At 42.0% G+C, this 24,029-nt stretch overlaps 2 pseudogenes; one reads left to right on the plus strand and one right to left on the minus strand.

Annotated features, from left to right (window-relative positions):
- Nucleotides 1-24,029, minus strand: part of LOC126126629 (RWD domain-containing protein 2A-like) — a 113,864-nt pseudogene that overhangs the window by 58,400 nt on the left and 31,435 nt on the right.
- On the plus strand, nt 20,129-20,246 carry LOC126102608 (5S ribosomal RNA; annotated as a pseudogene).

Raw genomic sequence — 24,029 nt, forward strand, 5'->3', positions numbered from 1 at the left:
AATGTCCATTACATTCGGTAAAATTAATATTGTCTCCCCACTTGACTAGTTTGATCCGATATCTCACCACTTGTTCTCCAGTACCAAAGTCTTCATCTTATAACACCACTAATGCCCCACATCATCAATTAATTGTTAGATATATTGCAATGTACGACTTCCTCTACAGCTTGTATCCTCTACAGCTCGTTATAGTATCAAATAAGTTCATCCCCGATACCTTAATGATCCTGTTCCTTCTTCTAGTTAACGTTTGCCATATATTTCTTTCCTCGCCGACTGAGGTGGTGACCTCATTTCTTATCCTATCAGGCCACTTAAGTTTCAGTACCTTACTGTTGTACTACTGTATGTAGGCTGTTTATGTTTTCTTATTGGCAACGTTACGTAGCGCTCTGGATGAAAATCACTGGCTGTGCTGTGTGCAGTCTGTGGCTAGTTTGCATTGTTGTCTGCCATTGTAGTGTTGGGCAGCTGGATGTGAACAGCGCGTAGCGTTGCGCAGTTGGAGGTGAGCCGCCAGCAGTGGGGAGGGAAATGGCGGAGTTTTGAAATTTGTAAAAATGGATGTCATGAGCTGCTGTATATATTATGACTTTTCATGACTATTAAGGTAAATACATTGTTTGTTCTCTATTAAAATCTTTCATTTGCTAACTATGCCTATCAGTAGTTAGTGCCTTCCGTAGTCTGAATCTGTTATTTAGCTGGCAGTAGTGGCGCTCGCTGTATTGCAGTAGTTCGAATAACCAAGATTTTTGTGAGGTAAGCGATTTGTGAAACGCATAGGTTAATGTTAGTCAGGGCCATTCTTTTGTAGGGATTTCTGAAAGTCAGATTGCGTTGCGCTAAAAATATTGTGTGTCAGTTTACGCACAGTCTTATATAATTTTTCAAAGGGGACGTTTCACTACATCTCAAACGCTTAGGTTAAATTATTTTTTGTTTCCTCACCGTCCATGATTCACTTCAAACGTACATCCTGAGAAATTCGTTCCTTACATTATGGCCCACGTTTGATACTAGCTTCTTTACCTGTTCTCCTTTTGTCCTCCTTCCTTCGTCCGTGACGTGGTACTTTTCTTCCAGGGAAGCATAATTACATAACTTCGACTGGTCACCAGTTTTGATGGTCAGTTCATTGCTATGTCATATCTGCTACTCCTCATTACTTTCGTGTTCATTCGATTTACTCTGAATCTACATCTACATCTACATCCACCTGACGGTGTGTGGCGGAGGGTACCTTGAGTACCTCTATCGGTTCTCCCTTCTTTCCAGTCTCGTATTGTTCGTGGAAATAAGGATTGTCGGTATGCTTCTGTTTGGGCTCTAAACCGTGTGCTCATTAGATAGTAACAGATTCTGAAATTTTTCTACACTTTCACTTTCATTGATACCTTTTCATCCCGAATTTTATTCTCACTCCGAACTTTTCATTTGCTTCCATCATCGCTTCCTCAGTGTATACATCGAACCCACGGGGCAAAAGACTCCAACCTCTATGCCCCTTCTAATCCGAAGACTTTGATCTTTGTACCGAGTTGTTATAATTAAAGTGCAGCTACTCACGGGCTGCCATTATCGTGTGGCAGCGAATATTGGTAGACATGTTAGTGCGTTAAAGCGGGATCTATTCTCGCTGGAAAACACATTAGTTCCATTAGTGGCCATCAGGTGCCAGTGTGACACTGTACACTCTTCGCTACGGCGATACGACATCCACAATGTTTTGTCAGATTTTAATAAATCATAACGTGAGTGAACAGTACGGGTATCGAGAAGAGAAACCGTGCCCTGTTATTGAAAATATTTTATGTGAACTGCAGCCATTGCAGTATTGCATTGAGAAAGTATCACCTACTAAAAGGTCTGATAAGATGACCGATGTCAATAAATGGTTTAAAGAAGATGACAATGAAATTCTAAACCACGGGAGAGCTTGACATAATATTATTTCTTTGTTTCATTGACGGTACAGAGTATCCAACTACCTTGAAATGTAAGGTGAGTCAGATGGTTCTAAATCAAACAGCAGAGACTTCTTATTATTGCAGTCTTGTTGGTACGCAGTTCCTAATGCTATTTTATATAATATAAAGAACATCATATATGAAAATTTATCTAAGGTTACAGAGAAATTAATGCTTTACAATTATTAAATTGGTGTTATGTAATTTTTTTCTGCCTAGTTGACGAGAATATAATTTATATAATGCAAATGTATAAAAATGTACTACAATAAGTGTGCTGAAAGTATGTTGCAATACGTACAGTGAAGTAATATACTATATTTTGTTATGTAATATAATCTAAGTAGCTTATTCGCTTACAATTGCCTATTTCAGGTGAGAAAGTCCCTGCAGAACCTCGAGCTATTTTCTGAAATTGTATTTGTTTACTCGTGTTTGTTGTGTTTGTGTGTACTGATATATTCCTTGGAGTGTTGCGTATAAGGACACTACATAATATTCCATAGTTGTTGTTTCTCTAATTGTTGGTAGTTGTGGTATTACATTTTTAATTTTGTATGTATAGTTTATTCAGAAAATGCACTTTATATATAAAATGCATTGATTGTAGCTTTACATAAAGAAGAGAATATACTTCTGCTTACACATAGGAAGACGAATAATATATTACTGCTTATGCACAACAGTATGCAATGCGTCAATGGGGAGGAGGATTCTCTGAACAAAAGTCCTTAGAGCTTCCTCCTCCAACGCAACGTCACCTTATTACTAGAGTCTTCGTATGCGGTGTTACTGCTTGTGTAGGTGCTTTGTTTTATGATTGTTACTGCCTGTTGCGACATTTGTGGCTGTGTTCCGGCATGCAGTGTCATGTTCATTTTAGTGTGTTGACTCCTTCCTAAGTTTCGAAATCAGTGGTTGTGCACGTGTCCTCCAGAGTGGTTTGTTGTGTTGTTTGTGCTTCTCTACACCTCCTTCCATATTGGTTTTCGCGCCCAACTCTTCATGAAGTGTGTTCAATGTAATATCGGCTACTTTATTTATGGTGTTCCAATGATCGGGGCACCTATTTTTCTGCTGATGTCGCTGTCGTTCTGTATTGGTCTCATTTGTGCTGGCGTGTTGCTTGGTAGTGTAACATGTTCTGGGGTCCCAGGTTCTCCGCATATGTACATTGGCTGGCCGGTGTGGCCGAGTGGTCCTAGGCGCTTCAGTCTGGAACCGTGCGACTGCTACGGTGGCAGGTTCGAATCCTGCCTCGGCCATGGATGTGTGTGATGTCCTTAGGTTAGTTAGGTTTAAGAAGTTCTAAGTTCTATGGGACTGATGACCTCAGACGTTAAGCTCCTTGTGCTCAGAGCCGTTTGAACCAGATATATATTTCATTATTATTTGTCACATGCAGCGTAAGTGGTCGGTCAGAGAATGAACTATCACCCGGCTTGGGTCGACATATTTCAGTCGCAACCTTTCACGTACGTCAGGAAAGAAAGAGTGTACTCGCCGACTGTTTTGTTTATAATTTTGGTTCCTGTAACCTCGGGAACTTTATCGAGCCTTTTCCTGTTAAGCCAGTGCGGTGCAGCTCTGTAACGTATTGTTATGTCTACGGGTCTCCACCGCAACGCAAAATGGCTCTAGTGATGTGGTGTTGAAGCCTCCGCTCATTCTCAGGAGTACGTTACGTTCACTTCGTCTAGCAATTGTCTTCTTAGTCCGTGTGTTCAGTCTGTGAGCCCAAGCGCTTGCGGCGAAGCATGCGATATATTCAAATATTTCAATGTGGTAAGTCCTTATCGTCTTAATAGGTAATTTGTACAACGTTATGTTAAGTCTTGCTAGTTTGTACATAATTTTGATGGCTTTATCAATTGTTAGTTTTATATGTTCGTTGAAAGTCCGTTTTTCGTCAAGATGCAGTCCTAGATAGGGTGTGGCCTGCTTCCTCTGTAAGCTAATATTGTATAATTTTAGAATTGCGTTTATAACACTAACGTGTCGTGAAACACGCTGATATTACCGTCTGAGAGGATTACAAAATTCGACCGCACGTGTGTCTAATGGAAAGGGGTATGAGACTATGATTTCGATTTTTGTTGAGTTAACAGAAGACCAAACGGTCTTGAACCTTGGGAGGTAACAGAAGTGCTAAAATCATAAATGAATTTTAAAAAAAATGAACAGTCGCCTGCCGAACTAGGCACATTAATTTTGGAAATATAAATTTGAGAAAACTGGGTATTAGTTATTGAAGTTACTTTTGTTGAGATTTCCTTTTGAATAGCAAAGAGAATACAAACTGTACTGTGTGTAGCAGGAGTTACCAATAACACACACACCAGTAAATTATGAGGGGCAACATTGCACAAAGCTCATACTAATGATGGCCACACTCAAGAGCATTACTTAATCAAATACTGATACATCACTGCATGAAGTGCAGAACTAATTTTGGACATGAGGGGCTTCCATTTTGACTGACGCGAAAACACAAATAAACATGAGTAACATCATAAACACACTTTCTAAGCTCCTCTGCATACAGCAGTTTTCCTTAGTATCGGTAATAGTTAAATTGTGAGTAGGTGGAGAATATGATGGGGACCAATAAACTGGTATAGTTTCACTAGCCAAGGATCTTTGGTTAAGGCAATAGTAAAATCTACCTCTAAAAGCTAATCATTCACTTAAATTACTTTGCAAGGTAATAAAATACAACACTGGGCTTAATTAACTTCTAAAGTAACCACACATGATGAGTACCAAAACTACACTACGTTTGAAAATGTGCATAACTTCATTTCTAACAATACTACCGGAAATCTGCTCATTAAATATTTAAATGTACTTGAGCTTTAATCACCTGTGAAGCAGGTACTCTTGGCAATAATATTTACACAATCTTGCAGTGTAATCCTACAAAACTATATTTTATAATAAACTAAGGATACTTTAGCAAAAGCCTATCCAACTTCATTTTTGTGGTTTGAGCTTTTAAAGAATTAAGATTTTCACTTTCCTATTAATTGATCTTTGAATGTTTGTAATTAAACTTCCTACCTTAACAATTTTACTAGGAGAAGTTCATCAATAAAGCATCCAAATGTTACTCTTAGTGTAATTTTCGCTACTCGTTTTACTTTAGACAAAAAAATCATTTTTGAACACATGACTGCAAGAATTGTTCTTTTAAACCAGCACTTATGTGAGGACCCTACGTAGGTTCGTCATCAGGATTGAAGCTATGGTTTTGAACACGAATTGACGTTTTATGTGATTATCATTGAAACAACACGCAGATTAACTTGTCAATGCCCATGTACTTAACTGCAAAGTAAGGCGAAATGGTGGCTAACTGTACTCACGGCTATTAAGGTGTAAATGCTCTATAAAATCTTTTCTTAACAACGGATTGTCAACATATTAGAGCCATTCCATTATTCCGTGAATACGAAATAATAGCCAGAAGGCAAATCCCTTCTAATGCAGCTTCCAGTTGCCTCTCTTAGCACCGTCGAGTTGTACCGTGCTAAGGCTAGCCAGACACTGCTTGCCGTTCACACAACGGTGCTGTTCAGTGCGACCGCCAAATCCCTCTTTTACTTCACGCCATGCCACTTTCTTTGCGGAGGGACTTCCATAGAACGTTTACATGTAACAAACGCAAGTGCCCTAGGAATGAACCAGCTTTTTTCATGTTCATATTACAATAATTTAAAATTTAAACATATTCTTTCCCCTTTTCACACCCACACACCCACCCACCCACACACCCACACACCCACACACACCCACACACACACACACACACACACACATATATATATATATATATATATATATATATATATATATTACAGAACTCTAATTTTCTTGTCACACATCAAGGAGTTCAAACAACAGGATGCACACTTCGTAAATTGCAAATACACAGTTACTTCATATAAAACGATATACTTAATATAAATCGATATAAGTGTTGCACGTTCGCCTGTAGCGTCCCTCTGAGCAGTAAATATACAGTTATGTTGGGTGCTTTTTTTTTAAAATTTATTTTCTTTGAACCAATTGTTCATTTTCAGAAACAGTTTCGTGCCTTTTGTCTCTAGTGCTGCTCTTGAGTTGGCTGAGACCACTACGAGCAGGTCATCGGTGTACGCTATCACGTCTCTTATCCTGTCGTCACCGTCCAGGGTGTTCTGCAAGGGCTCGATTGGTTTATCCCAAGATATTTGTCCGCAGATCGAGCTCTGTGGACATCCTTTGTTATCCTCTTGACAACATTTCGTGTACCAGACCTCCACTCTTCCTCTGCAGTCGTCGAGGAGGCTATTGTAGATGGAAGCCGGTAGCCGCATTTCCCTTCACATGGCGTAGAGGGACGGCCACCGAAGGTCATCCAAAGCCCCGGCTGTGTCCGTTGGTATGGCGGCCACGTGTTTGTCACTGATGCTATTTGTTACTGTCAGTGCTTGGTTGACAGCGTCTTCTATTGATCTACCTTCCCTGAAGCCCAATTGATGAGGTGTTGAGCGATTGTAGGCGGTCACACAGGATCCTTCCCAGCGCCTTCGCGAGAGTCAGAGGCAGATCGGTCTGTACGTTTTGGGGTCTGTTGGCTCTTTGTCTTTTGATTTCCTGATTATTACTATATTAGCAGTTTTCCTGAAGTTTTTGGAATTTTTTGGAATTCTGCCTCGTCGAACATGTTCATAAGAAAAGGTGTGATTTAGGTTTAATGTTTGTTTTAATATTTCTGAAAGTATTTCGTCTGGACCGGCTGCTTTTCGGTTTTCAAGTCTGCCGTCGCGAATTCTTCTTGTGAGAATTGTATGGTTACACTGTCGCTGACGTATGGCTGCCACATCGTGTCTCTTAGGTCAGCGCGGTGTCGCTTGTCTTGTGTGGGGTCGTCATCTGAGAGGAGCCTGTTCAGGAGACATTCTGCTCTGCTTCCCCATGCTCTGGTCATTGTGCCGTCAGCTGGTTTTAGTGCTGACAGAACTGTCTGTGTTTTGACACGTTGTGTTTCTGCCTTGAATGGTAGTCCCCAGATGTCGTATTGTACTTGGGTTTTGACGAAATTGGTCCAGTAGTATTGCCTTGTTGTCTTCAGTTGTTTATGGTATATCTGTTCAGCGTCAAGATACATGTCGAGCCTTATCTGTCTTTCAGGAACTGTTTTTGTTTGTTAGTAGTATTTTCTTTAGTCCCATGAATCCTTCCTTAAACTTGCCAATTCTGCCGAAAACGGTTGCTTCTGTTCTTCCTATTGTCTTTTTAGGACTCGTGTCAGAACATGAGTTTTGCACTGTATAATACCTTGAACAGTGTGTAGTGGCGACGTCTCAACGATGTCTCGAACGTTTTGCCAGTTGGCCCTTCCTGTGAGTAGATGCTACAGTTCATGATCCATGCTACGTGTAGGATAAGCAGACTAGAAAACAAGGTTTTGTTTCAAACAGCTCTTCGCTGTGCGATACGAACTAGGCACGAAAACGGAAGTAAAATCGGCTTCCCAACTACAGAACAAATTGACAGGATGATCCTAATGGTTGAAAATTTCTCAACGAAACCCAGAGAACTGCGTAATCCTTTAGGGGAGGCACATGCGTGAAGGGGAGAGGGCCTGAACCTAGGGAAAGTGTACAAGGACCTCGTGAGGGCACATGGACGTGTGTTTCTGGATTTTTAAGGATCCACACCAAAGCGTTTTTCCTTCATTAGATACCTCTTGTGAATGTAATACAACTAAATTACCAGGGCAGTAACCTAGTAAACATAGAATTAAATAGGCTCTTAGATGAAACAAAACCAGACATCGCCTGCCTTCAGGAACCCTTTCTGCGTGACGACAAGATTCCAGGGCCTCCTTACATTACATCACAAGAGGAGCACCAAATGCGAAAGCTGCAGTTATAGTAGTTAATAAAAATCTCAACACAGATCACCAGTTTTGCTCTGAACACATCGCCACAACGGAAATAAAAGACAGATAAGATGTATGACTGACGTCTTCTATATATGCTCTATACTAATATGATGTAGAACCTTTCTTAGACAAAATAGATGAGATTGCAAGAGGCTGAGAAAGAAAAAAAGGCTCCTCATTCCAACCTATATAAAGGCTAATTCCCCTTTGTGGAACTTACATAGAACTGATGTGGAAAACGATTGCAACCCCTTCGTACTAAACAGGGAGGGACAGCCACCTACTTACCTCGGAGACGTCGGTGGCGTGAGTAACATAGATCTTTCTCTAGTGAACGCAAAATCTCTTTCACTAGTCAACACATTGAGGGTATTAGATGGAGCCACGTACACAACCACAACGGAGTCGTCGTTACCACAGATAAACTATGAGAGAAGCTAATCTGCGGGTAAGCAGACTAGAAAACAAGGTTTTGTTTCAAACAGCTCTTCTCTCATAGTTTACGTGATAAACGGTATCCAAATACGGGTCCTCGGTTCTGCCTGGTTGGTGTTCTCGATTGTTGCTCCGGTTACGAATTATTTTGTAGTGTCGAATGTTTTCCCTGTTATATGGTTTCTGGTAGTGTGGAGTTTGATGAGCTTTAGCTGAGCATTTGACATTGTAGTGACTTGTGGTTTCTCTTCGCCACCGGGGACTTGTTCATGAAAATCGACTGTTGTACAAAGTCCGTTTCTGAAGTGGTTGTGTCTGGTGTTGTGCCGGTACAGTATGTGTCTTTTTGTTCGGCTACCTTACTGTTTTGTTTTTCATAGTGGCAGTGTATGCTAACTCCGTAGACAAAACGAATTGTTGTGACATAGGGTATACATTTGGTTGTATCGTGTTGTACTTGTCGTGTGCAATTGTCTTCGTGTTTGCCTGTGGTGTTGCATTTCTTGTGAACTCTGTGACATCTTCATCCTCAGAATATTCAGAGTTATCGTCACATTTCTTTGTACTATGTCGTAGTATCTCGTCTTCCGGTTCGTCAACTATTAAAGGAGGCCAACCTGTAAGATGGTCCAGTCAAACATGAGACGTTTCAGGTGCCTGGCCAGTTCATATTCAATTGCACCCTGCATGCACATATCGTCTATATAGTCGGTAACGCTGAAGTACCTATACTTCACTGTCTCCCAGAACTGAGCCATTACGTTAGTATCAATATCTGCGTATAGGGGTTGTAATAACCCTATGTGTTGCTGCCAGGCAACGGCACCCCGCTAGCCTCTCATCCTAGTCGACGGCGATTTGTACCTTTGCCTGTTTGCATTATTAGCTACGTTTGTTCGTGTGTGTTATGTGGGTGGGTTGGGAGGGGGGGTGCTTCCGACAGTTATGGTAGTACTCGTTATAAATGGACGTCCTCCTATTTGTCTTTCGTAGAGCTGTTTATGTGTTTTCATGGTACGCAGCCCACAGGATTTTCCTCCCTGCATCCCTACTTTCTGTGTCCTGATTTTGCAGGTGTCCCGCGTACTGGGTCCTTGTCGCAACGCTTCGTTGGGTAACCGAAACCCAAACATGTAAAACACTTTCGTACAGCAACAAGGTCGTTGATATACAAAGATTCAAACTGAATAAAAACCCTTTCTTTTTGAAGCAGCAGTAATCGCACTCTTGGCAACGCTTCTAAAATACTGTTGACTGTCCTTTTGCCACTTTAAATTTTAAGTTACCCTAGCCTCCCTATCGAACTCGTCTTTAGGAATGCATTCACTTAGGTTTATTTCATATAGCTTTTTCTAACATTTCGTAATCAGTTAAATATATTGAGGTATGGTGCACTGCCAGAGGGGGTCTAAACTTCGTGAGTTCTGGTCATTAAGCTGTGCTGTTTTTTCTTGTCTACTTGTGATTCTGTTTCAATTATCACAGCGTTTGCTGTTGGTCTGGCTCATTTTATTTTTAATCTGTCTTGCTTGGGGTTAATTGTTTTAGTGATGGTTCCTCTAATGGTTCTGGCATCTTGGTTGATTTCTGGTTTAAAGAAAGGTGTGATAGACTGTTTAGCTTTGTTCGTTGGGTGCATTCTGAAACTTTACTTTCAGGTTTTGCCATCGGGCCGGAATTCGCAACGGCTGAAATTGAGAGGGGTTTATTCTCTGACTTTATCCGTGGTTTTTGGATTTAAGTTCCGATAGTTCTTGCTCCAGGCGCTGAATGCCTTCCTGGGCATCTGGTACGTTTGCAACAGCTAGTGCTTTCGTGAGTGCGACGTTTTGAGTTCTGAGCTCTTCATTTTGTCCATAAAGCCTTGCTTCACCTAGTGCAGGTGCCCATACTTTATCTCTGACCTGTGATGTAATTGTGGTTGCGAACCTGCCTCCTTTTGGTTCGTTCTGGAACTCTGCTGGGATCTCATCTACAGCCTTTAACATTTTAGTTTCCATTATCTTTCTTTTAGAAATTAATTCTTCGCTAGATGCCGTTCGTCTTATTGCCCCCGTACTCCTGCCCTTCGTGGTTGCATCACTGTTTCGACATCATCTGACTGATGTGTGGCCCACATTGATTCCGGGAGCACGTTCGGTGTTTTCGAAAGTACCAATGGCTGTAGCCAGCGTGGACCAGGTTGTATGCTCCAATGTCCGCGCAAATACGTGGATGTGAAACTCAGGTTAGTTAAAAGCCCGATGCACACCTAACAAATGCTTCACAAAGTTAATCAAAATGTGCATGCACTGTACTAAATTTTCTGTACGGCTGCCAATTGCCATTTTCTCGGCCCGTTGCACGTTTAGTTCATCTCTAAATAGAGTGGAACCTGTCCCGGGAAGCGCAGTACGCTCTGTGATTCGTTCCACAGTTTGCCGCGCCGTTACTACGTGGTGCCAATGTCAAAGAAATGCGGGGAAATAAGAGCCCCACGTCGGTTGAAAATACCTGCAGCCATCTTTCCATAGACGGCATCTGCTGAGTCTGCCGCTGTGTTTGGGACGACTGACGTAACGATCAGCTGTAGCTCGCGCAGTCAGCTCGCCGCAAGATGCGCTGTCAGCACCGTTGGAGTTCGACGTCACCGAAGCCCGCTGTACGCCGCGCCGTCAACAGAAGGCGCAACGAGTCGCCGCCGACAGGGAAGACAATGGCCTTCCACTCCGCCGCCGAATCTTGCCATATGGCACCCAAAAATACATTCACTGTCACGGAAAAGCCTCTCACGGCAAAAACGACAGCCCCCGCGCTCGTCTTTCCTGCGTACCGTGACAGATTACACCTTTAACTATTAGCGTGTAATCTTGCACTCCGACCATTTCTTCGCAGCACAAACACAAAAATAAGCGCAGCGTTTGCCGAACACGTCCGCATGCCACGCCACGACAAGATTCGACGCCACTCCACGTCACAACAAGATTTAAGTACGGCAAGGCGTCGTATCAAGGTGGGAATTACTGGCGACGTTGCTGTTGCTGTAACTGATGATGTGACACGTGCCCCGGGTAGTGCTAGTGCTAGTGTGATGACACGAGAATTGTCTATCCCATTGACAACAGTACAGAATGCTTTTCAGTCTATTTCGCACTGGTACCCGTACAAGGTCAAAAAATGGTTCAAATGGCTCTGAGCACTATGGGACTTAACATCTATGGTCATCAGTCCCCTAGAACTTAGAACTACTTAAACCTAACTAACCTAAGGACATCACACAACACCCAGTCATCACGAGGCAGAGAAAATCCCTGACCCCGCCGGGAATCGAACCCGGGAACCCGGGCGTGGGAAGCGAGAACGCTACCACACGACCACGAGCTGCGAACAAGATCCAGACGGTGCAGCATCTGGAATTTCATGATCCGCAGCAACGTTCTAAATGTGCACTTCGATTTTTGGTGCGGATCAAAGTTGATGACATGTCACCGGGAAATGTTCTGTTGAATGACGAGGCTTATTTTACACTACAGGGTGCAGTGTGTGTGACGTGTGGCTTGGTCCTCCCGTCGGGTAGACCGTTCGCTGGGTGTAAGTCTTTCGATTTGGCGCCACTTCGGTGAGTTGCGTGCCGATAGGGATGATATGATGATGATCAGGACAACACCCAGTCCCTGAACGGAGAAAATCTCCGACACAGTCGGGAATCGAACCCGGGCCCTTAGGATTGACATCCTGTCGCGCTGACCACTCAGCTACCGGGGGCGGACACAGGGTGCAGTGAATACACAGCACTGCCGGATTTTTGGACTGTTAAACCACGCGTTGAGCACGAGGAACAACTGCGCTCGCCTTGTTTGACTAGGTGGTGTGGATTAACAAGCATCTTTATTCTCGGTCCGTTCTTCTATGAAGAGTGTGCATCCAGAGCGGCTGTCAGGGTACCGTGACGCCTGCACATTATCGGGACCTCCTTGGACAGCACGTGATTCCTGCTTTGGAGGAGAGCTACTGTGTGAAAACCACTGTTTAGATGCCAGATGGGGTAACATCTCGTGTCGGTCGCCGAGTGAAAAACCTGCTTAAAGCGAGCTGTCACGAACGTGTTACCTCCAGAGATTTTCCGGATGCATGTCTTGCAATATCACGTTAGCTGATTCCGTGTGACTTTTGGATCTGTGGATACCTTACAGAACGCGTTTATCATGGACACGTTCAGTCCCTAACCGATCTGAAGTCCAACACACAGAATCATGTGGCTCTGGATCCACCGGATTTGTTGCGAGCAACTGTCAATAACGTCGTTTTAGGGATGCAGCGTCTCATCGACGTGTCCGGTGCTCATATTGAACGAATTGTGAAAGCGGGGATTACTAATAAGATCAACATGATCATTTTCTCAGTTGTTTGACTTTTCCTGCCCACGTCCCATACCTCAAGCGTTACATATGGAAATATTTCTGTAGGTGTTACTTGCATTCGCATCGCCAGATATGAACCTGGTGGGAAAAATTAGCACTAACTTCTTTCCAGCGTAAATCGATTCCATATTAATACATTTGAATATATACCTAGTTTTGCTGCCATACGATAGTTACAGCCAACATAAGACCTCTTTGAATAGCTGCAATTTAATTATAACCATCTCGTACTTCTAGTCTGTATTAGTGGGTTGAATAACATGGTTTCATTCCTCCAGAAATGAGTTCCACCGTATCTTCCAGTTATTTTCAGCAATAGAAATGCAGTTTAATCTAGTATATCTAGTCTGTGTCAGTGGATTGAATAATACGGTTACATCCCCAGCGAAGTGAGTTCCAACATATCTTCCAGTTATTTTTAGTAATAGAAGTGCGTAATGGTGTCTGGGGGGGAGGGGGGGGGACCTGAAGAACATGTCATAGCCAGTTTTTAGCGGTAGCCATGTACCTTCACCGTGAGTAGGGTTCCCCGGCTCGCCCTAATCCAGGAATAAAGTTGCTTCGCATGCAGCGCCTGCGAGAACTGCGCGCGCGAAATAATTCCAGCTTACCGCTCGGCCCCGGCTCCTCCTCAGCCCACGAGGTATTTGTCCAGCAGCGCAGGGCGCCCCCGCTAAGTCGGCCCTAAACCAAAGTTAGGCGGCGGCCACAGTGCAGCGCCACTTGCCGCCGCTTTTATTGCGGCGAGACGGCCAGGGCAAGTTCTCCAGCATAAATACTTGCAGCCCATTCGGGGCCGCCAAACTCGCTGTTCCACTTGACTGCTCCGAAAAATAACTCTGCCGCCAGCTTCCGGTCCACAGAAACGAATTCTTAGGCGTTTAATGTCCGCTGGAGAGAAACGCGGCGTCCCATTTCGTTATATGTCGATATAAGAAGTAATAAAACTATGTAAACAATTGTTAACTCAGTAGAGGAAGATTTCGTATAAGCCTCTTACATCATAACCATAAAAAAGAAATTTAAAAGAAATCATGAACTGATAAAAGAATACTACCATTTCTCATCGCGAAGACACTTCATTAAGTGTTGTATAGTGTATTAAAGCTATCCGATATACGTTATAAATCCTTCAGATACAAAAATTATTGGCAAGTAAAATTCTGTATATTTTTAAAACTAGTTATATAATGAGTGGGCAGTTAAGCAATACTTCATCAGTCATGCACAGAAAGGTATCGTCTAATGGATCATGTGATATTAGGAAATTAGCTGTGTTTTATTAACGTCTTAACAATTTTCACTGTCTTGAAAATTAAAATTTGTGTAGAGTTGTAGTAGCTATAAAACTGTATTTAACTTTTAACCTGTTTTTGACAGTATTTCTGCTTTATTTGATTTTACTTACGCATTACACTAACCAACTAAATTTTACTTTTTTCTATAACTGGCTTAATAGCTGATCTTCGTGTTTTGTGGTGTTCTCATAACGAAAACGTTAATGAAAATGCAAGAACAGCTGTCGATTTGAAGTAATGGTAACTTTACGTTACTTCCTGTATAAGTTACGCGCATATTTACCTAGGTGCTATCTTTCAGAGGAAGGTCACTGAAGGCGCAGCCGCTTTGCTTGGCGTTTGTAATTTTCTACTGGTGATTCCCTGAGTAGTGTTCAGCAGTAATCGGCTGACATTGATGCACTCCACTTTCGCTGGTATCTCATTTACACGTCCGAAATTTGCTGATGGAAGCGTTCTCCCTCCTCATCGGTTACAGCACCCTTGTTGTCACGAAAGAAGTCCAAATGCCGTCTAGGAAATGTATCTTCAAGGAAATGTAGCACCCCAGTCTATTGTACCAGTGCAGAAGATTTGCCTCAATATCCCTATAGTTTTCTGTCCTTTTATTTCCTAGAAAGTTTTTTGTCACTTTAACAAAAGCATCCCAAATTAGCTTTCCATCATCTGTCAGGATGGTATTGAAATGCTCATCTTTGCAGAGTTTGCGTGTCTGAAATCCTTTCTTCATTTTCGCTTCACTAAGACATGGAAATTCCTCTCACAAATAGAAAAATGCTTCCACAGTTTTATCCATGGTCTTAATGAAGCTTCCCATTAGGCCGAATTGTATATGAAGAGCAGAGAGAATCATGTTCTTCGATACGACAAGTGGTTTGTTCATAACATCGTGAGATCCTGGTTCAGAGATGCTACTGCATTATGACTCCGTTTTGCCATCGATTTCGATTGAGTATGCATCTTACACGAAAGAAACGTATGATAATATGAAACAATTGTTATTGCGACTGAACTATGACAAGTTAAAATGCAGATTTCCAGAAAGTCACAGGCAAGTTACCTGGGCTGCAACAAGGTTACATGGGCGTAGGCCAGTCTTTCTTTTTATAATGAAGTGCTTTGGTGCGGCTGTCTCAGAGGCACAGTTACCAACAGAATTTAGTGTAGCCGTGTTGTATCCCTGCAAATACGTCTGTGACTTTGAGATCCCCGGATATCTGCCATTTAAATTTGTCATAGTTTAGTTTCAATAACTGTTTCATATTACCATATGTTTCTTTCGTGTGAGGTGCATACTCAGTCGGAACGTATGGCAACACGTTGTCATTATGCAGTGGAACACATTTGAGACTTACTTTGGAGGAGTCGAAGAACAGCCTCCACTGATCACTTTTATAGTCAATGCTCATTGCTGCCATTAGTCACTATGAATCACCAAAAAATATCAAGTTCTTTTCATTTTCGAAAAATGTAATGAATGGCAATTCCACTCTCGTAGGCTTAACGTCAACCGTTCAGCGCTAGCTTTCGGCAATTTCAGATCTCTCACTAGGTCATTAAGTTCACACTGTGTTATTTTGTGAATCTCTGTACATTCATCGTTACACGCAATACCAGGATCTTTCGAAGAACTGGGTTTTGGAGGTGATGGTGCAGTACTAGTTTCACTACCGCCCTCGCCACTATCACAATCAGGCCTTCTCCGTGAGGCACTGGTCACATGGCCGACGGAATCTTAGGATATGTCAAGGAAGACATTTACTTCTTGCAAATAGCTGTGTTAATGGAGCTATGATAGAAAAGTAATAATCATTCACAACCTTTTATTGTTCTCGGCAGATTACGGGTATAGTAAAGCTTATGGAAGTTCTTTTGCGGTTCCACCACGAACGAAGACTCAAGAAACAAGACATGCAACGTACATTAAGTGTCCAGGGCGTGTCCTGGTCCCTGATTTCACAGCCAAAATACACCACGCACACCTTCCTAATATATGGCGTCATTGGCACCCTTTGCGATTTCAGTGTAGCCTGTCCGTAAGAGTAGCAAAAATTGTCAGAACTGTTTACGCATTTGCGAGGCATATTAAATCCTAGGAATTACAATGATCACACGCACTGATCACACGTCGTTGACACGTATTTCCAGCACAAGAACATAGTTTGTAAATGTCGGAAACTAGGCTTAAATGAAACATGCGCTGCTCTTACCTTCCTCTTCTCCTTCCCCTTGTTGCTACAGGCCCAGACTAAAAATAATGACCAAAATACACACAGCTATTGTTGCCTGAAACTTCATCGCTCTTTCTACGATCACCGAGATTTCGAAGCCTAGATAGGAACGGATTGACAATGAATATTATTAAAATATAATTAAATTAATCCCCCTTCAAATTGGGAACGATGCCTAATTAGAGTTTCTCAAGGTCGTTTTCGTTATCAGCGTGGTCGACATCGTTCACAAACATTTAGTTCATCCGAACTGCAGTTTTACTGCTGGCTATTGTTACTGGTGTGCGGTAGAGTAATAGTGTACCACATTGACGTCTACAACAGTATTGATAAGATTTTTTAGATTGCAGTGCTTTTAAATTTCAGCAAAAGGTTTGATCCTAAGTACATGTCGATGTTGTCCCTTGGAACATGTACTCATTTTGGAAAAAACTTACATTTCCGGAGTAATTTTTGTAATTTTGGAAAAAGACGTTAGCGGATAAAATGTGAATACCATCGTTTAAAAGTGGAATCAGAAAATATATTTAGTGTCTATTACAGGACTAACTAGAGGCGAGATTGTGAGTAGTTTTCAAGGTACTCTTACCTACAAATTATCCATGTACCATAAAACATATATTTCTTGGCTTCCAACAAGCTATCACTAAAGTTAAGGAAGAGTCACATAAAACGCATATGCGTGTACGGAATATCGGATTAGGTAACCGATTTATAAACGATTTTACTGAAAACTACCTAGTGAATAGAGTTCGATGTGTTGTTCCTAAGAACGGAGGCATCGACAGCCGCCAACGACTACCGCATATTTTAAGACATTGTGAAAAGGCTGTTCTTGTTCACAGTGTATAAAAATGACCAGCAGCTCTCTGAGGCTGTTCACAGAGGACTCAGATGTGTTTAGGTAGTTAGAAACGTTTTACGAAGCGGTAGGCACAATGTTTGTATACTGCTACTTAGGATTTAATACAAGTTAATATGTAATGTAATGTACCTAAACAGGAGAAGGGATCCGAAATAGTGTGACATGCTCGCCAACCAATGACTGGAATCAGTCACTACCTTCATCTGTTTGTATGACGCCCACAAAAATTTCCATGTAGAGAAGGCAGATGGTAGACACCGAATTAACTGAAGACTCCTAAGAACGGACCCACGAAACAGGTCACTTATAATGTGCTAATTCGACCAATTCTTTGTCAGTGTTCTTTGGTCTCGAAAGATGACTAAGTTGTATTAACGAAAGAGAGAGAGCACATCAAATAAGAGACGCACGATGTAGTCAGCGTGAGAAAGTTTCCGAATTGCAGCAGTACACGTTACAAGCAAAAGACTATGCCCAGCAAAGAGCCATTAGCTGTCCTCACATGAAATGTGAAAGCTGATGTGGTTCTTGAGCTGTGTGAGTTTTGTAACGTCAGTTCCTTTTGACTGACTTTGGGAAAGCATCACCGAGAGTGAAACACGTTTCAAGTTCTGCGATATTCCAACAATGTGCAATGCATCGTTTTACCATTAAGAGCTATGAACGCCCTCTATGTCAAAAGCAGCACTTGGGAGACGCCATATTGGATTTCACTGTTTCCAGTTGAAGCACTTATTTAATGTATATCTACATACATACTCCGTAACCTATCGTATGGTGGAGCGTACTTTGTGGTTGTTATGGCACACTATATTTACGACGTAGTAAATGGTATGATTACCGGTGGTATTGCTAGAATAGGCAGAAGAAAGTAAAATAAATGAATGTTTAAGAAATAAGATGGGAGAAGGCAACTTTTTTAATTTTTTTGTTTGTTTGATTGAATGTTTTGCACGTATTTAGAGCCGCACACCATTTTGCGTTAGCCCATTGTGTATTTTTTATTTTTATGGTATATAAATTGCATTTTACAAGTAACAAAAATATTAGTTGATCATGTAATTGCTGCTCTTTTGTGTTACCAAAATAATTATTTTTAATGCAAGTACAGTTTATGTACACAGACGTAAGACATATGTATTGTTGTTATTTTGTTCTCAATAGAACGTTCTTCATCATGATCAAAGGCAAGAGTTTCCTGCTGTTATTGATAAATGTGAAAGTTGTTTATGAAAGACAGAAGCATGTTTTATAAAACATCGACGAAGAAGCTACGTTAGATATATTTTTGCGTGTTTTTTTTTCATTTTTCCTTTTTGTTGACGAAATTGCGTTTTCTATCTTGGTACAATGAATCTGTATAGTTTTCTTTCCTTTCATACAACATTCCTCTGTTCCAAGTTACAAATTAACAATTTTCGAATAAAACCTCAACTAAACATTTAACATTTCAGTTTTGCTACAAGTACTGTTCATTCTGGAATAATGGACAGGAGGATACATATGTAGAACAAAAAACATTCCATAGGTTACACGGTCCTTTATGCGAGGGTTGGAACTTAAATAGTGGCAACTGTTTATTCACAACCGATACAGAAGAGTTACATGTTTGTACTTGTTACTCTCCGTCAAAGTAGTCACCAGCGTTGTGTAGAACTCGTTGCCAGCGATGTGGAAGGCGTTGTATACCGTTAGCAGAGCCTGATCTGTTGATGATGCGAATGGAGGGGTCTACTGCCTGTCGAATCTCTAGAACAGTTGCCGGTCGGTGTGGTCGTGCGGTTCTAGGCGCTTCAGTCTGGAACAGCGTGACCGCTACGGTCGCAGGTTCGAATCCTGCCTCGGTCATCGATGTGTGTGATGTCCTTAGGTCAGTTAGGTTTAAGTAGTTCTAAGTTCTAGGGGACTGTTGACCACAGATGTTATGTCCCATAGCGCTCAGAGCCATTTGAACTATTTTTTTTTTTCTAGAACAGTTCTGAAACAAATGCCACGAAGTGATTCCTTCATCTTCGGAATCAAATCAAAGTCACAAGGACTTAAGTCCGGGGAGTATGGTGGCTGGTACAGTACTTCCCAGTCCCATCGACCGAACAGAACGGCCACAGCTTTGCACTGTATGCGCCCGCGCATTGTCGTGCAAAATGATGGGTGGGTTGCGCAGAAAGTGTCACCGCTTCTTTCGCAAAGCTGGTCGTAGGTGACACTCCCAAAACGAACAATAATCTTGTTCATTGACGGTCTGCCGTGGAGGAACGTAATGCGTTAGGATTACACCATCACAGTCGTGCACGAGAATCACCATAACTTTCACCATACTGGGGCTCCGACGCACTTCCGACTTTCGCGACGACCCATGAAGACACCACTCGTTGGAGTGGCGTTTCAGTTTTGGATCGTACGATGTTGCCACGTCTCATCCAGTGCTACGATGCGGCCTCCCCTTCGCGCTCACAGCGCTCCAAGTGCGTCTGAGCAGCGTCGTAACGCATCCATTTCTGCATTTCCGTCAAGTCATGCGGAACTCATCGTGATGCAAGTTTTCGCATGCCTGGGCGTTACTTCGGGATGCGAAGCACAGTCGTATGCGGTAATCCGGTTTCGTGGGCGAGTTCACGAATCGTATGGCGTCGATCACTGTCCACTAACGCACCAACAGCATGCACTTCTTCACAGAAGCTAGGACGATCTGCCCGATGCATGTCTGCCCCAGTTTGCCGACGTTCGTTGAAGGCTTTTACCCAAGGTGGCACTGTTCTGTACGGCAATGCCCATTCCCCGCACTCCTCTTGAAGACTTTGATGACACTGCCGTGCTGCACGACCTCTCGCGCATTCAATTTTGATCAGAATCCGTTGTTCCTGCTTCGAAAACATAGTGACGCCATTACGTTAGACAGCTCGCTCACAGGTGACTGTGTTTCCCTCGTTTGTGTGCACGCCGGTGACGTGGGACGGGTGAGTCCATTTTCTTGGAAGTAAGGCAGGTATATCAGCCAACGGCATTGCCGCAGTGGTAACACCGGTTCCCGTCAGATCACCGAAGTTAAGCGCTGTCGGGCTGGGATAGCACTTGGATGGGTGACCATTCGGCCTGCCGAGCGCTGTTGGCAAGCGGGGTGCACTCAGCTCTTGTGAGGCAAACTGAGGAGCTACTTGCTTGAGAAGTAGCGGCTCCGGTCTCGGAAACTGACGTACGGCCGGGTGAGCGGTGAACTGACCACATGCCCCTACATATCCGCATCCAGTGACGCCTGTGGTCTGAGGATGACACGGTGGCCGGTCGGTACCTTTGGGCCTTCATGGTCTGTCCGGGAGGAGTTATGGTTTTTTTTTTCTTTTTATTTTATAAAGTTAAGGCAGGTATGTCAACAACTTGTGTTATCAGCGACAATAGTAGATGCCAATTGATACTGTTTCCACACCAGTGCTTCCACTATTTAAGTTTCAGCCTACGTATATCCTCATTCAGTTTTTACATGGTTCATGGCTTCCGGTTTTTAGAGGGATCTAGCAAAACACAGGTCGCATACGTAAGGAAAGCGATCGTTATGAGGTAATGTCCGGTAGGTATGCAACACACCCAATGTACTGCCGACCGGTTCTAGGCGCTACAGTCTGGAACCGCGCAACCGCTACGGTGAATCCTGCCTCGGGCATGGATGTGTGTGATGTCCTTAGGTTGGTTAGGTTTAAGTAGTTCTAAGTTCTAGGGGACTGACGACCTCCGAAGTTAAGTCCCATAGTGGTCAGAGCCATTTGAACCATTTTGAACACCCATTGTACAAGTAACGCAGGTACTATCTTCACTGACCAAAGCTATCAGGAAAACTACGATAACCCAAAGTAGTCTGACAAATCTAAGAAAAGTTTATTCAATCCTTCAGGAGATCGTAAGATAAAAGCCATTATCGTGTGTTACAGTTCAGTGCAGTGTAGCGTATGAAACTGCATGTCTGCGAAGTAATGTGTAACTCTTTCGCGCCTTGCTTTATCTAAAAAAAAAAAAAACATATTTCCACATCCGCGTTTTCTAAGCTTTTTCTGGGTATTTCTGATTAATTTAATAGTGCTTTTTGTAACATCCGATGTCATATAGATATAAGTGCACTCTCTCAGGGGAGAGTCTGTTCGATTTTGTAAATATTCCAAGGAACGAGAGCCAACAAAATGCGCTACTGCTTTATAAATCATTTCTTCATTCGATCGCCGTTCATTCACCTAAAAAACGTTGTAAACTTTGGGATATATAGTTCCTTTATAAACATTGTTAAAGATTGTGTGGATGCATGCACGTGCGTGCACGTGTGTGAACACACACACACACACACACACACACACACACACACACACACACACACACTTACTGAAGTACAGAGATTATGACAGAAATATTACAAATATCGCAGAACATAAATGATTTTTTCCTTTACCTATAAGAGCTCGCACTACCTTCAGCAGAATATTTTGCACTCCTTGTTTCAAGTCTAGTAAATAGAAACAGTGATTGAGTAAGAAGGACACTAGGGTTTTACCAGAAAACGAGGATGACGTATTTTTTTTATCTCTTCACGAAAATTGTAAAACTGTATACCTTAATTGTAATAGAACTTTTATAAGTTGATATTCAAGCACATACTATAAATAGACAACATTGATATCCTATATCAGCCCCGATAACTGAGTGGTCAGCGTGACGAATTGCCGTCCTACAGGCCCGCGTTCGATTCCCCGATGGGTCGGGGATTTTCTCCGCTCAGGGACTGGGTGTTGTGTTGTCTTCATCATCATTTCATCCCCATCATGCGCGCAGGTCGCCCAATGTGGCGTCGAATGTAATAAGACCTGCACCAAGGTGTCCGGACCTGCCCCGTGAGGGGCCTCCCGGCCAATGACGCCAAATGCTCATTTCCATTTCCATTGCTATGCTATAGACAAGACAGAAAGTGAGCGTTTTAATGTACCTGACTTAGGAGTTTTATGATTCTCCATTTTCGTAAACAAGCTCTGTGATTTGAAAGCCAGATACAACCCACAACTGCCGCTGGAGAACATTGAGACGACATATCACGTAAACCAGCTCGTCCCATGTGACCCGGATTTTTTGTCTAATGCGGCTGCATTTAGAGTCTGCGTTCAAATCGACGTGAGCTCCCCACTGAGGAGGGCTTCACTCACAAAACTCTGGAAGATTACGTTGGAAAATGAATCAAGAAAATTGGAAATTTGTGTTAAGTTCCTGTGGTACCAAACTGCTGAGGTCATTGGTCCCTAGGCTTACACACCACTTAATCTAACTTAAAGTAACTTACGCTAAGGACAACACACACACCCATGCACTCTAACCTCCGATGAGGGGAACCGCTGTAACCGTAGCAAGGCGCCTTAGACAGCGCGGCTACCATGCGTGGCAATGAGTCATAAAAATGTTACTATCATCAATATAATTTACACATCGCGTAACAGCCACGAGGTCATCAATAGAAAATTTCTAGAGTACACTACCCGCTAATGAAACGTGAGGGATGGGACATTTTGTATCCTTCAAAAGAAGAATAAAAAACCGGATGCGATCTGAAGTTTTCCCGGCGTATTTCCAATTTGAACAGTTCTCGGGTATCCGACCGGGTAGCGTCGTCAACTTTTTTTTTTTTATTCAGTCTATTTAATTAACTCAACCGATTTCTGAGCATAAGCTCAATACCTAATTTTTCCAATAACTATCGATTTTAACTAATTACGTCATTATCCTCGATAACCAACCGATTTCTAAGTTCATTCATTCAGACGGATACGAAAAACAATTCACTTTACGTTTGACCACTCAGTTTCAACTACTTGTTAATGTCTTTTTATTAATAATTTTGCGTCTTTACTTGTAATTAGTTTTTCTTTAAAACTAATCAATTAATTCTTGTATAAATGGGAATTGAATGTAAAACGTCCACTACACCCGAAAAGAAATATCCCATAACAGAACTTCTGGAAAATAAAGTAAAACCAACTAACGAATGATTTGGCTTATGGTTACTTACTGAAAATTTGAATAATAATAATCTTGTTAGAAATATTGAAGATATTATCTATACATATGAAGAACAAAAATTAGAAGAATTGAAACCAATTACAGAACTATTTTGCGATAGTATTATGTTTGTTAAAATAACAGATTTTATAGATTGCGAAGGATAAATGAAAAATGGAAAGTTTCTTGTAAAAAAAACCATTATTGAACGCCCTCGCACGTTCCAGGTGAATATGCTCTCGTTTCAGACCACTTTGTAGTACACTGTGATGCTAATGAGAATGATCAGTGCACAATGTTGAACTTAAACGCTTTCAAGAATCCGCTCTTCTTTTCAGTGAAACTGAAATTGAATGTCCGTTCTATTCGCTACCCGACAGAAGCCACTATATGTGCCCATTGCAGATGAGAATTTTAGTCTACACTGTTTACCGTTGTTGCATCACTGTTTTATTGAGGTTCCGTTTTCATTGCGTATGGTGTAATCATTAGAAATGCTGCGTAATTTTATGACATTTTCATGCCAGCACATGTACTCATGCGCTTAATAATGCACCTGTGTCACTCACAACGTTTATGCAACATTATCGTATGAAAATAAAAATAACTGGTAGTTATTAAAACAGGTTTAAATATTTATGATCTATTCTATTACGAAAACAACTGAGCGCTACTGTCTTCATGAAAGCGGACGTTGTACACTGACTACATCTATTACGGTGACCATAATGTTTTATAACATTCCATCTAAAATATTTATAGTCATATTGATAGTCATGATATTACAGGAACAAGCACATACTTACTCATAAAATAATACGTTACTGATGCGACTATACTCGTATAGGATGCTTGGCATACCAATTTTATT

This window comes from Schistocerca cancellata, chromosome 1 (assembly GCF_023864275.1).
Source record: "Schistocerca cancellata isolate TAMUIC-IGC-003103 chromosome 1, iqSchCanc2.1, whole genome shotgun sequence".
NCBI lineage: Eukaryota > Metazoa > Arthropoda > Insecta > Orthoptera > Acrididae > Schistocerca > Schistocerca cancellata.